We start from the raw sequence: 13,969 nt of genomic DNA, 5'->3' as shown, positions 1-13,969 counted from the left end.
GCGTCCACGGAAGCAACGGACGAGCGCAGTCAGAAGCACGCTGAAGCACTGACACAGCGAGAGAATGAAAGGAGTGGGTGCACGACCACCAGAAGCCAACCGGAAGATGGTCGCAAGGAGGAAGAAGCTGACCAGCAAGATGGTCGCAAGGAGGAGGAAGCCGACCACCCAGATGGTGGCACGAAAGACGGAAGCCGACGACCCAGATGGTCGCACGGAAGAAGCCGACCACCCAGATGGTGGCACGGAGGAAGCCGACCAGCAAGATGGTCGCAAGGAGGAAGAAGCCGACCAGCAAGATGGTCGCAAGGAGGAGGAAGCCGACCACCCAGATGGTGGCACGAAAGACGGAAGCCAACGACCCAGATGGTCGCACGTAAGAAGCCGACCACCCAGATGGTGGCACGCAGGAAGCTGACCAGCAAGATGGTCGCAAGGAGGACGACGCTGACCACCAGTTGGTCGCAAGGAGGATGCAGGCCTACAAGAGGTCGGAGTGCACACTGACCTGCCAAGGTTCAGAGCCGGAGAGAAGAGGAAGTCCGAGGGGACGTCAATGAAGAGGACCCCATGAGAGGTCCACAAAGAGGACCAGGAGGAGAAGGACAAGAGGTCCAGCAACATCAACATCACTCGAAATCAGAAGCAACTACGAGACAGAAGGTCGCGACGACCGGTCCAGTCACAGAGTAAAAGGAAGACAGTGTCCTAGTGGCGGGACAAGACCAGAGGGAAACGCGTAGAGTGCACGCTACACGAAGAAGCCTGGTAAGGACGAGCAAGGAGGCAGGAAGACTGGATCACGCCGCAAAGAAAAGAAAAGGAAGACAGATCCTGAGTGGCATGACGCCACGACGGAGGAAGAGAAGAGGAAAGGAGAAGCGCAAAGAGGTGTGCGGGACAGATCAACACACACACCAGAAGGGGAACACCCGAAGAGGAAAGGAGAAGAGCAAAGAGGTGTGCGTGACAGATCAACACAACACACACTGGAAAGGGAGTACCCGAAGAGGGAAGTGAGAAGGTGCATGGACAGCCGGACTCAGTACCTGGGAACAACATCAGCACCACTGGGAGTATATGTCGATGCGCAAACCCGAAGGTCACCCGGGGACGACAGAGGCGAGCAGGCCGGTCCATTGGTAACAACCACCTCTGGGACGTCACGGAAACAGGACCGTGGACATCCAAGAGGCAGAGGCCTCAGGGACACCGGTGGCAGCGGATCCCCAAGACGAGAGATGGACTGTTGAAGCTGGCTCTGGAGCTCCTGGGAGAACAAAGGCAGAGCGCGAAGGACTAAGTGCCAACAGCACCCTTTCAGGCGGAACTTCGGACACGGAAAGAGGACCCGTAGTGACTCCGTCAACTCGAGGGGAGCGACAAGGCGGCGGTCCAGCGGTCCAGTGGAAACCTGGCAACAAAGGGCCTCCGGGTCGTCCAGTGAGAGGGGACACCCACGAGAGAGGGATATCCGTGAGAGGGATATCCTGCAACGGTGAGTCTAGGAAGAAGACAATTACTCAACTACTAGTCGGAGGAAACACCTCTACCAGGGCGCACAGCGGAAAGTTGAATAACAATGGTCCACCATCATTCCACCCCCCACTTCCACCGACGGCGGTACAAGAAAGAGACTGTGAGGCGCACTTCCACGATGTAAGTCCAAAAGAACACATCCGTAGAGCACTCAGACATCGTGCCAAGGAGACAGAGTAGTCCCGGCTGTCAGAACACCCTCGCCGGCAGTTGACCATCAGCAAAAAGACTACGTGGAAGTCCTGATCACCAATTTATGTTTTATTTGTAACTTGTGTTTACTCTCGCAGGTTCGGACTTCATTTTGGTTGAACTTTCATTAAAGTTTGGGAGGGATGTAGTATCCGGCTGGATACTGTCTAGTGTTCCATTGTGCCTGTAACCCACACTGAACACCCACCCACCACAGGCGTCACCAGTCAGGTGACCCTGACAATAAAAGGAGCCGAGCGCACGTGCTCGTGGCCAGTTTACAGTACCAGTAATCCTGTGTCCGTGTCCATCCTTCCTCTGCATGCGGGCCTGAAGGCCCAATCACCACAGATCCCTTGCCGCCAGACTCCAGCTCAGCTGCCCCTGCAAAGTGAAAGATGTTTCATGCCCCCCAAGTTATCGCAGCACAGAAAAGCCTTGCTTTCCCCACCCTGGCTGTGGTAAATAAAGGGAATTGCATCGAGTTTGAATTAAGGAGATGATCGGTCCGGTGACGGACGAGCTAGCCTGAGTGCCTGAAGCAATCCCAGTCGCCTCACACGTACACCAGATCTGGCACAAAACTCACAACGCCGGTTCGTCGCCCAACGTCTGCCACCTAAGCAGGCGCCATTATAATACCTCAGCTGGAGGCGTGAAGAAGACAGCCTTGCCCATACGTCGCAGCGCACAACCCTGTGCCCCACGCAATACCAACGCCGCCTCCGACAGGGGGTGCATCCCACCAACGATACCATACACCCCATGGAGAGATTGCCTGACTGGTATCCATCAGCTTCACCCCGAGCCGGCGCTGTCCATGTATGGCTGGGGGCTGTAACTCTAAGGCAGGGGTACTCACAAACTTTCTCTCGGGGGCCAAATTTACAGTGTGGTTTGTGGACGAGGGCCGCACCTGTGGGGGCGGGGTCAGTGGTGGAGGGGGCGGGGCTAGAGAAACTAAAAAAAAACTGACCATGAGGTTGAACACAGACCCCTGCAGCGGACGCATTCGTCCACTGAGCCACCAGACCCAGCATACACACACACACATATGTATACAGTTCATTGGGGATTTGTCCATCAGAAGAACCGCACTTGAACACAAGCTGCTTTTCCCCACAAGCTTTTATTAGGTATGGTTCGTCGCGCTTGCCTGTAATTATTCACACCTGACTGAGCCCGACGCGTTTCGATGACTCTCTTCCTCAGAGGCTCACACAGTCAGTAGTATGCCAATGAAAGTTCCCCGAGTCCTTGTTTGGCAGTATATCGTACGCAACGTGCTGTCTCATATAGAGCAGCCCATTTGGTCATACGACATACTGCCAAACAGGGACTCTCTCTCTCCCGGTCTCACTCTCTCTCTCCCGGTCTCCCTCTCTCTCTCTGTCTCCCTCTGTCTGTGTCCCTTTGTCTCCCTCCCTCTCTGTCTCCCTCCCTCCCTGTCTCACTCCCTCACTCTCTGTCTCCCTCTCTGTCTCCCCCTCTCTCTGTCTCCCCCTCTCTCTGTCTCCCCCTCCCTCTGTCTCCCTCCCTTTGTCTCCCTCTGTCTCCCTCCATCTCCCTCTGTCTCCCTCCATCTCCCTCTGTCTCCCTCCCTTTGTCTCCTTCTCTCTCTCCCTGTTTCCCTCTCTCTCTCCCTGTTTCCCTCTCTGTCTCCCTCTCTCTCTCCCTGTCTCCCTCTCTCTCTCCCTGTCTCCCTCTCTGTCTCCCTGTCTCCCTCTTTCTGTCACCCTGTCTCCCTCTGTGTCCCTCTGTCTCCCTCCCCCTCTCTCTCCCTCCCTCTCTCCCTCCCTCTGTCTCCCTCCCTCTTGGTCTCTCTCTCTCTCTGTCTCCCTTCCTCTCGCTGTCTCCCTCCCTCTCTCTCCCTCTGTTCCCTTTCTCTGTCTCCCCCCCTCTGTCTCGCTCCCTGTCTCCCTCCCTCCCTCTCCCTCCGTCTTCTACATCTCTCTGCCGCTCTCTGTCTGAGAACTCATTGTCCTTGTGACGAAAATTAAACATGCACCCTTTCTAAAACCCGCAAAGTTCTACAGGCCATGCTGACCTGTAAGTGGTAACTGGTTGAAGATTAGATTCTCTGTGCTGATTTTTGGCATCATCGGTGATCTTTGGCAGTTGCCAGCCCACAAATACAAGCCCCCTGAATATGGGCCAAACGTACTTTGAAAATATTTTACTGTCATTTATTTTGTAAAATGGAAAACAAGCACAGTCCAGCAACATCAGTGGACAATTAAACTATGCTTCATTTCTCATGTTTATTCACATCTTTGCTTGGAGCAGTATGTGGCAAGAAGGAATATCTATTTACAATCATTTAACCACCTGTGTGGCAGCTCGGGATGAGACAGCTTCCCGGGCTTGGGTGGGTTTGGGGAGGCTGCATTGTGAGGCCGCAGGTAGGGCAGCACCAGCGATGCTAGCCTGTTCGCCACAGAGGGGTAGGAGCAAATCGAGGCTCGTGGGCCCTGGTGAGAGGCATAAGAGATGCCTACGGTGGTGTGCGGCCCGCAGAGGAGAGACTGCTGAAAAAGCAGGTCCTTGCGTTGCTGTTCACTCGTCTTATCTCCCATCGAGTTTTAAGGGCAGAGGATCTGCGAGAGGTTGCATGGGTAACACAGGCCATCAGGCGCGCAACACCCATTGGAATCAAAGGGCTTCAGCCCCCCCTCCCACCCCCGTCGCGTGTGGCAGCCCGGGATGAGACAGCCTCGCTGCGCACACACAGCCGCACCCGAGCACTTCACAGGTCTTTAAAAGACCATTTGCATGTTAATGGGGCCTCGCTGTTTCACCCCTTCTAAGAGGCCCTGCAGCGCCACTCTGCCTATTGCTTAAAGATTCAGGCCCCCCCCCTCCCCCGAAATCAGCTCCACTCTGCCTAAAGCTTAAAGATTCAATTCAAGCCCCCCCCCTCCCCCCGCCGCCAAAATTTAGCTCTAGTTGCGCCTCTGCTTGCGAGGCACTGGTTTTGCGGATGCTTCTTTACCCAGTGAATGCGGCCCCCGAGGAATAACAACAGGCGGAATTGCAGTTGATTGCCAACTGTCTGTTGTTTTACACGAGGGCCGCATGGAAAGGGCTGGCGGGCTGCAACTGGCCCGCGGGCCGTACTTTGAGTACCGCTGCTCTAAGGCCTCTATGCAGGCCAAGCTGTAAAGGTTTGCTTGGGACAAGGGACCTGGCCCTACCCAAAAGGGAGGAGAAGACCCCATGAAAAACAACAGGCACCAAAGGGGGCGAAGGAGCCGACCTTGCAGGACATTCTGACAGCTATAACAACAGTGAGGACGTCGTTGGAGACCAGGATTGACTCCATATCCTCTGAAGTCTCTCTTATCAGAGCAGATATGCGCTCAAGGAATTTGAGACTCAAAGATGTTAAGTCGACCGCTGGCTTCCTCGTCGCTGATACAACCGCCCTTCAGTGGAGGGTGGACAACTTACAGACCCTGAGCGAGAGGATGGAGGCACAATTGGATGAATATGAGGGGCGCTCGCGGCGCAACAATCTTCGTAGATTGGGGGTCCCGGAGCGGGCTGAGGATCCAGCGACGGACCTGTTCAATGAAGACCTGGTCACCAACTACTTGAAACCAACTAGACTGTCAAAATTTTTCACAATGGGGAGATCGCACAGTGTACCAGGTGGCAGACCGAAACCCAGGGCCCCTCCGAGACCTATAGTTGCGAGAAATTTTAAAGACAGAGACATTATCCTCCAGACGGCTCGAGCGGCACCACCAGTCAAATTCAAGAATAGCAGAGGGACTTTCTTCCCAGATTTCACCCTCAGGGTGCAAAGACGCCATTTTCTGGAAGTCAAGAAAGCACTACGGGACAAGAATGTTAAGTACACTATGCTCTTCCCGGCCAAATTGAGGGTGGAGTCGGAAGGGAAGATCTGTGTCTTTACCGCTCCCGAGGAGGCCTGGGACTGGATTGATGGTTTGCAGCGAGCCGAGGGGAGGGGCAACCGCAGTCCACGACATGGTCGAGGAAATTCGCAGGGGGAATAAAACGCAAGATCACCGCCAGTGGAGAACAACGCAACTGCAAGGGATTAAATATGAACTTGACGGTATAAAATGTTGAAATGTGTGGGCTCTATGGGCTTGTTCCTACAGTGCTGTTATCCAGATTGACTCATTGCTTCAATCACCCGCTAGGTCTACCCAGGAACTAGCTATGCAAACAGTAGATGAGGGACTGTCAAGTGTTATACAATGATGTAATTGTAACTTAGTCAGAGTCCTGGTGCCAGCAACGGTTACTATTGCATGGAACGGGTGTTCGGTTGGACACACGCACCTTATAGTTTTAGGGGTTGGCGATAGGCACTCTGCATGTCTGGGGAGGCGGGAGGTTCCAATACCGCCATGCAGGGAGGCAGGGAGGGGGTTAAGTTACTCAAGTTTTTGGGAGTGGGACCCTGGACAACTGGGCTCTCTGTTATTAGACACGATCTGGACCATCGTATGAGAATATTTCACCCTTGTGCCAGGGAGGGGGGGGGACGGGAAGCTTAGTTTAGTTCCAATACAGTGGTGGCAAGATTGACAAGACTTGAGACATTAGCGACGATTTCATGAGCAACGGCGGTAGGACGGTATTGATTCAATATCAGCAGGGCTTGGTAGTCGCCGCAATACAGACCAGTGGCTCCAATGATGGGCTCCCCTCCGTACAATATTATTGGACCCTAGGTCATGATGGACTACACTGCTAAGCATGGGCTCAAACTGTTATCTTGGAATATAAACGTACAGGGGGACAAGATCAAGAGGGGAGTGGTGCTTCAATTTATAAAGCGACATGCCCGACGTAATTCTGTTACAAGAAACGCACTTAGTAGGCAATGCCTGTAAAGCAATTTCGAGATGGGGGTTCAAGTTGGTGGCGCACTCCGCCTTTGGGTCAGGGTCCAGGAGGATGGGAATCATGATGAGGAAATCTTTCCAAATGACGATTGACCGCACCTGGACGAACCTGGGTAGATTTGTAGCGACCTCGGGAACCTGGGAGGGGCTTATTGTTAACCTGGTCTTGGCCTACGTGCCCCTGGGTCTTCATGTTCAAGCATTTAAAGATTTGGGGAGTCTCCTATTGAAATACATGACTGAGGGAAGATTAGTGATTGGGGGCGACTTTAATTCCATTGTCTCTGACTCCCTGGACCGTTGGCCTCAGAGGGCATTGCCTCCCTCCGGGATGCAGTTCCATAGTTTTCTGGGGGCACGGGGCCTGGGGGTGCTTGGAGAGGGCTACATCCCGTTGAACAGCAGTATACCTATTACTCTGGGGCCCATCGTAGTATGTTCAGGGTTGACTATATTTTGACGCCGACCAACCAAATGCACAATATTAAGGAGATTCATCACTTGGCCAGAGGAATCTCAGAACACTCGTCCATCTGGTGTCGAATAGAGGTGGGGGAGCCCACGGCAGGTAGAACAGCTCCTATTAATCTGTGGTATCTTAAGATCCCCCATATTAGAGATAAAATCACACAAGACACAGAACTATACTTTCAAGAAAATGAGTGATCAGTAGAATTGGCAATGACACTTTCGGAAGCCTACAAGGTAGTAATTCGTGGGGTGGCTCTGGTCCAAATTGCGGAGTCCAGGAAAGAGAAATGAGCAGGAATGGTTCGCTTGGAAGAAGAAATAGTACGGTTGGAGGTGCGACTCCAGGACGATGGCTTGGATGAGACATAGTGGGCACTGCAACTGAAAATCAGAGAGTACACTGACTTAGCCACGGACGCCGCCAAGGCACAGTAAAGAGCTACATTAGGCAGGATTTATGATGTTGGTGATAAGGCTGGGAGACTGCTGGCCTGGCTTGATCGAAGGGAGCAGGCTAGCAGGGTCGTGGTCGAGATAGAGGCAGATCCGGGGGATGCACTTACTTTGCAGCAGGAGATCGTGGACACCTTCCACCAGTATTATCAAACCGTGTATACCTCACAGACACCACACACGGAAGAGGAGGTGGCCGCCTTCCTGAGAGATAATTCACTTTCGGTACTTACTGACGATGAACGCTCCGACCTTGATCAAGAACTAACTAGGTCAGAAGTGGGAAAGTCTATACAAGACCTGCATGGGGGCAAGGCGTCGGGCCCCAACGGTCTACCCATTGAATTGTATAAATTAGCCTTGACTAAGACCGCCCCCTACTTAACTAACATGTTTCATGAAAGTATGAAAACGGGTCGGCTCCTCACGGACCAAAGATTGGCAACAATAGTAGTAATTAATAAGCAGGGTAAGCCAAAGAAAAAGTGCTCTTCCTATAGACCAATTTCACTGCTCAATGAGGAAGCCAACATTTTGGCTAAGGTCCTAGCCAATCGAATATTGAGGGTAATTACGACTTTGGTTCACCCGGACAAGTCGGGCTTCATGCTAGCTAGGAACACCTCCCTTAACCTGCGAAGACTACATGGGGTGCTGAACTGCGCTAAGACAATATGCAAGGACGCGGTAGTGGTGTCTCTCGATGCAGCCATGGCATTTGACACGATCGAATGGCCCTTCATGTTTGCAGTGTTTAAAAAGCTAGGACTGGGCCAGAACTTTATCAGTTGGGTCCGGCTACTGTACCAGGAACCGCTGACCCAAATCGTTGTCAATAACAGGAAATCTTGTACTTTTACCCTTAGCAGAGGCACTAGGCAGGGTTGCCCCCTGTCCCCACTGCTTTTTGCCCTTACTCTCGAGCCACTGGCGATGTGGAGTCGTAAAGACCCGATTGTCAGAGGGCTTAAGTGGACGGAAGGCTGGGAGGACCTCATTTCATTATACGCTGATGACATAATGGTATATCTGCCTCACCAGCGGCCTCCCTTAATTAGGTACTGCATATATTTTTACCTTTTGGCAGGGTTGCCGGATATAACATAAATTGGACCAAATTAGTACTATATGTCCTCAGTGGGGCTATGCCTGCACTTCCCCCGGGATTCTAGATAACGGAAGCGCGTGACGACTTTAAGTACTTGGGGATTCGGGTCTCTAAAGACCCTTCCCGTTTTTATGACCTTAACCTCCTGCCTCCTCTGGAACGGCTCAAGAGCATTGTCCGACACTGGAAATCGCTCTCCTTGACCCTCTTGGGGCGTGCGGCCCTATTCAAAATGATGCCCCTCTGCTAGATTTTTATACGTACTGCAGAATACGCCACATCCGGTCGACTCGGCATACTTTCATGAAATGAAATTAACAGTAATCTCCGAGACCTGTTATGGGACGGCAAACCACCAAGGATCGCCACCCACAAGCTAACGCTAGGGTGGTTTGACAGGGGAATTGGTCTCCCGGACATTAAAAAATATTACTGGGCGACTCACCTAGCTGCCATAAACCAATGTACGTACAGGACAGAGGGGGACCCGGGTTTCCAAATGGATAGATGGCTCTTACTGGTGGGGTAGCATCATGGAAGCATTATAGTCCAACTCAATGAAGCCGAGAGCGACGGGGCCATGCGATTCAAGTGTGGAAAGAAGCTACAAAGAGCCTGCGTTGGGAGGGCAAGATCACACAGGCCACACCACTTTGGTATAGTGACAATCTGGGAAAACTGATTCGGACGAATGGGTTTGACCGCTGGGACCTCATAGGCATTTCAAGGGTGGGAGATCTATGGAAGGCGGCGAGTTGGTGCCTTTCACTCAACTGCAGACGAAATAGGAGCTAGCAAACACCGTTTATTTTAGATACCTGCAGATCAGACACGCCTTACTGGCCGTACTGCCAAGAGGTGAGTCGCCGCCTGAATCCTCCCCGCTCGAGGATCGAGTCTTGGATGGGAACTTGCCAGAGAAAGCAATTTCGCTCATATATATAAAACGAATCAATTATATGGCTGACCTACCACCCAGGCTTCAGGCAAAATGGGACTATGACGTCGGGGGCTGGATGACGAAGAGTGGTTCACGGCATTGACCTCTCCTAAAGAGGTGGCAATTTCCTCAAGGTTCCGTTTAGTCCAGTTGAAAATATTAAACATAATCTAAGTGGCCGGTCCCATGCTAGTCAAAATGGGTTATTGCTCATAGAGAGGGTGCCCCAGGAACTGTGGGGAGGAGGGCACTTTTATCAACATACTATGGGAGTGTACCACTGATCCAGCGGAAAGCCCCAGGGATAAACAATTCACAAACCAAATATCTCAATAGGGCCCATACACATTTACTCAGATGTTGTGCACTCTCCCTGGGCAATCCTCTGGGGGGGTCCATTTTTTTAATTCGCTTAAGTTCTGATTAGTTAATTCCCTGTAACCACAAACAATCTTAGAAATAAATGCTTACTAATCTTTCACAAATCAACACTCTTTCCTCTGCTCGATGGACCATTAGTTGAGTTAGTTGATGGTGATATTAACATGGTATCTAACTAAATTTGTAGATCTCAGTGAAATAACCACAGACTCTGGGTAAGATTCATAAGTTTTATCTAAGATTTTCAGTCATAAATTGAACGCTCGTCAATACAGTTTCACAGTGCAAACTCCATCATTCTGTTAAATGTTATGTTATGTTAAATGGGACTTTTATAGCGCAAACGGCTACTCCAAAGGAGTGTCCCGGCGCTTTTGTGCTCCAGACCAAAGAAAGAGCTGGAAAACATAATAGTAAAAAGAGCAGGGGCCTAAAGAGGGGGCAGATTATCCAGTGAACAGCCAGGTTTTTAAGTCTTTTCTGAAGGCAAGCAGGTTAGCGGTGTTTCGCAAGGACACCGGTAAGGAATTCCATAGCTGCGGAGCAAGAAAGCTAAAGGACCGGCCGCCTAGCCGAGCCCTTTTGATGCGTGGCACCCGAGCCAAAGCCAAAGCTTCTGACCTGAGGGATCGTACAGGTCGATAGAAGTCCAGCCTCCTCTGAAGATATTTGGCACCATTGCCATGCAAGGCCTTATGGGCGAGAGTCATGGCCTTGAAAAGTATCCTCTTCCGCACCGGAAGCCAGTGAAGGGATACGAGGAGATTGGAGGCACTGGTGCGACGGTGCAGGCCAAAAATTGCACGAGCAGCAGCGTTCTGAGTAACCTGCAAACGCTGGAGGAGGTATTCAGGCAGACCCAGATATAGGACATTTGCATAGTCCAATCTGGACCCTATGAGTGCCTGAACAGTGATCCTCCGATGTTCCTCCGAGAGAAGGGGAAAGAACTTGCGCAACATTCTGAGTATCCCAAAGCATGTTCCCGTAAGAGTGGAAACCTGGGATTTGAGCGAGAGCTCGTTGTCAATTTTAACCCCCAGGTTCTTAGCCCACTTAGAGGATTCTTCATATGGGAGAGAAAGATTCATTTATCAAATACATTCATTGACACAAATTCATTCAACAAATCAATGCATAAGAGTGGATAGATAAAGAGACAAAAGATACAAATCAAAAAATACATTTGCAAAGAATATGTAAACTTTGAGATAGAATACTATTTACCAATTTGAAATATCGAAAACCAACCCTCTGGCCAAAGGACTGGTGGGGGTCCCCTGAGTTAGAATCAGGAGACAAAGATTATAGGTATAGGACAGGATTAGGACAGGGCAAATACTTACTAGTCTTCTCTATAAACCCGACGCATCAGGGTGCATCCCTCTCTTACACTCTCTCCCTCCTCGATGTTCTTCCGCAAGCTTTGAATCTAATCAGGCTGTCATTTGGATCTGAATCTTCCCAGTCTGCTCTCTCTTCTTTTTAGGTCTCGGCTCGAAGGCTGCGCTTGCGCAGTCTCGATCCGAGATTTAATGACTTGGAGAAGAGGGGCTTGAACCCACCCCTCTTCTCCCCTGTTCTCCATTGGCTGGCCTCTTATATGCTGGCCAGCCATTGGAGAAGAGGTCCCGTCACTCCGATCAGGCCCCATCCTTTTCGGATCGGGGGGCGTGTTTTTTGGAGAAAGTCTAATTATCTCCTCCAGCCAATGGCAGGAGGAGATAACAGCAAAACACGCCCCCGAATCCGAAAAGGACACTGCTTTTCTCCGAGGCATTTCTGCTCTGCCTCGGAGAAAGGCGGTGGTGTCTTCCGGTGCCCTCGGCTTGTTTAATTCGGTATTTCTCGTAGCTGTTTAAAGGCTTGCATACGAATTTGATACAAGTCATGGTAAGCGAGGCTCGCACTGTTTGCTCCTGTTAGTGAGATTAATTGAGGGCTCGTCCACTTGAGAAAGCAACAATTAGAAATCAGGCTCGTGCATGAATCGTTGTCCTTTCGGTTTGCAAATGTTGGGTGCACAAGTGAATCTTTTAACCTCTTTTTATAATTATTTTTTTTCCATTAAAAATTATTAAATTATGTATTTCATGCAACCTGCAACGACGGTTGATACTCCTACAGACCTGACTAGCCAATAGCATTAGTTCATGGAGACGTTATAATACACATACCACGGGTATAAGGCGGTGGCGTCTTCCGGTGCCCTCGGCTTGTTTAGTTCGGTATTTCTCGTAGCTGTTTAAAGGCTTGCGTACGAATTTGATACAAGTCATGGTAAGCGAGGCTCGCACTCTTTGCTCCTGTTAGTTAGATTAATTGAGGGCTCGTCCACTTGAGAAAGCAACAATTAGAAATCGGGCTCGTGCATGAATCGTTGTCCTTTCGGTTTGCAAATGTTGGGTGCACTAGTGAATCTTTTAACCTCTTTTTATCATTATTTTTTTTCCATTAAAAATTATTAAATTATGTATTACATGCAACCTGCAACGACGGTTGATACTCCTACAGATCTGACTAGCCAAGAGCATTAGTTCATGGAGACGTTATAATACACATACCACGGGTATAACACTCCTTGAATAGCAGCGCTCCACTTCTGTAGCAATCCAGGCGCCCCTGCTTCTTTGTAAGATTTATGGAAGTAGTAAAACATTTTTACACAGTTCGGAAGCTCAGGTTGAACAATAAAAGTGAAGCTGATAGAACAGTTATCTTTAGGCTTGAAGGAAATGTTCTCTTTAATATTACATTTTCTCTTCACCCTGCCAGCCCTGTGCAGATAGTAACTGTTCTCATGTGCATCGCCTCGGGGCTGATTTTTTTTCAATATGTTCTGTCGTCTGAAATCTGCTGCAGTCTTTACAGTTTTTCAATCTCAGGTCTTCTCCATCAACAGACCAGTTCATTTTGTTGTCTAAAGACACTTTGTATACACAGCGCCTTTATAGGGTTAGAGAAGTAGACTTAAAACGTTTTAATGCCACGCCCCCTAGTGGAAAAAAAATCAGCGGCACCCCCTCAACATTTTCGCAATTATTCTATTTAACTAGCAATGTTTAAACAATGCAGTTAAGTTATGTTACCGTTTTGAAAATGCAATCAAATACATGATTGCCAAACATAGTATTCTGGTCAAGCGGGCCTTACTAGCGTGTAAACGTATACACCGTGTGATTATTAGAAATGGGGTGGGGGTTTTGAAGAATTTTTGAAATCTCTTTCGTTTGACACCTTCTTCCAGCCAGGATATAAATGACAAAAGATGTTAGCGAGATGGCCCATTGCAGCGCGACTTACTGCTGCTCAACCCCCCCCCCTCCCACCCTCCCGTGAAAACAATGCACTGTTATCAGCATTATTCTTTTTTTGACTAGAGCCTGGTTCCCCCCCCCCCCCGCCGGATCACTTGAGGCTCTTCTTGGGGGCCTGACCCACCCCCCCCTGTTTGAAGACCACTGGGTTAGAGAGTGCATTGGGGTTCGGATCTCGGTATCAGCCGCTGCATTATCCTGATATGTCTGTGGGTGGTAGTGGCAGGTCCTCATTGTTCTTAGTTGCGTAAGGTAATACATTGGTAGCACGTAGTCATTGCACCATAGTCTTTGTGTGTGCTAAGAATTTTTGGACTTCAGTCAGTGCTTTACTTTTGAACTCATTTGCTACTTCAGATGCATTCTATGTGGTCGCTTCATATCCATGATAGTACCTCAGTTGTGTTTAGTTGTATTCAGACTGTCACAGTCACTGTTTATGAGCATGCATCAGCAATCGCCACATGAAATGGAACTACACATTGTGTAGTTATATAAAATAATTATTTATCGAAACAGTTTGTTTACTTAACAAGTCTATACTTCGTTTGTGGTAGCTGTGCCTTGATATCTAGTGGAGTGGTTTAGTGTTCTGTTCCTTCCTCCCATGTGATATGCTCTCATGTGTGTTATATGCTGTGCAGTTGGCGTTTTAATACACTGTGATGTGCACAGATAAGACAAG

The sequence above is a fragment of the Triturus cristatus genome, chromosome 4_1, assembly GCF_964204655.1.
Source record: "Triturus cristatus chromosome 4_1, aTriCri1.1, whole genome shotgun sequence".
Lineage (NCBI taxonomy): Eukaryota > Metazoa > Chordata > Amphibia > Caudata > Salamandridae > Triturus > Triturus cristatus.
Note: the sequence above shows the minus strand (reverse complement) of the source record.